The sequence below is a fragment of the Acomys russatus genome, chromosome 4 (assembly GCF_903995435.1).
Source record: "Acomys russatus chromosome 4, mAcoRus1.1, whole genome shotgun sequence".
In the NCBI taxonomy this organism is placed as follows: Eukaryota; Metazoa; Chordata; class Mammalia; order Rodentia; family Muridae; genus Acomys; species Acomys russatus.
The window spans coordinates 47,151,366-47,152,854 of NC_067140.1; positions in this window are offsets into that span (position 1 = coordinate 47,151,366).

The following is a 1,489-nucleotide window of genomic DNA, read 5'->3' on the forward strand; positions in this document are numbered from 1 at the left end:
GGCCCCAAGGCCGTGAGAGTGGGAGAGCTGACCCTGACCAGATGCTGGCTGCAGCATCTGGTAAGCTAGCCAGGGCAGTGCTGGAGAGCTCGCCCTAGTGGTCCAGGGGCAGAAAAGCTGGCAGGCTGACTAATTCAGCTATGTCCTAGGCCCAGATCCAAGGCTTTCATTTGGGCCACTCCAACATCTGCCTCATCTATGATCTCCTAGAGTGTGTGAAAAGGCTAGTCCTACAGATAGAAAGCTGCAGGACCTCCATGACATAGGTCAAAGACAGGATATCTGAGAGGAGTTCCTACGAGGATCCAGTATAGATAGTGTGACACACTACAGCTTCCACAAGATTTTTTAATTGTATTTTTTAATTCTAACTTATTTTCTTTGTGTGTGTGTGTGGGGGGGGGGGGGAGGATGCAAGGGGGTGCTTACAAAAGGATGGGAAGATGAGTGGTATTCGGGTGAATGATTTGAAAATCACAGAGAATCACTAAAAAGTAGCCTAAATTAGGCTTAGAGAGAAAGCCTTAGAGACATGGACCACAGGAGGTGCCGCATGGATGAGGAAAGCCTTTTTAAATAATCTAACCTTATATAGCCAACGAGTGACTCCACCCTATGCAGTGTGGGCCCCTCAGTTGAGCCTCACCTGAATCCTAGGTTGCAGAGCCACTCGGAATCATGTTTATGGTTGACAGGGTGCAGGTTGAAGGATGTTTTGTTTTGCCATCGCACAGAGATGGAGAAGCAGGGGAACAGCAATGGCAGCTCAGATGATCCATAGAGATTTTTCCTTCTTGGATTGGGGCTGCTGGAAAACATGACTCATCTCAACAGTTGAAAACTGTTGGATTTTTTTTTCTGTGGTTTGATGTGGTCAAAAGACTTTTGGTTTCTAAACAGCATCTTCACTGGCTTATCTCAACACCCATCATTCAGGCAATTCATTAAGGCAGCACCAACCAAGAGAAGTCTGTCTAGTGGCAGTAGCAACAATGTTTAGAGGTCTTCTACAAATGGAAAGGTCTGGTAAAGTCTGTTAACCAGTGAACAGATGCATATCAGTCAAGATCCTTAGTTATAAATAGCAGAATCTATTGCAGGAAAAGGATGTATTGAAAGGCATTTAAGAGAGCAAGCTACTTCCTCTCTCTGGTCCTGGAAGACATCCAGAGAACTTGTTTTGATGCTGTGATGGAGCCACATAGTCAGGAGAACTTCCAACGATAGTATGGACCACCTACAGGGAATCCCACTGCTAGTAATGTCCATCTTTTACCTCTCATGTTGCCTGAGTCTTAATTCTACCTGCCCAGAAGAAACAATAGCCTGGTTCTTGTCTCAAGAATATGGCTTCTACACTGTGCCACACTACTTTGTTTCCTTTCTAATTTGAGTGATTGTATCTCTTGATACTTTAAGACTGATGATGTTATCTACAAGAAATGAGACCATTACGGCATATCAGAAAGTTAGTTTCTTTTTTTTTTCT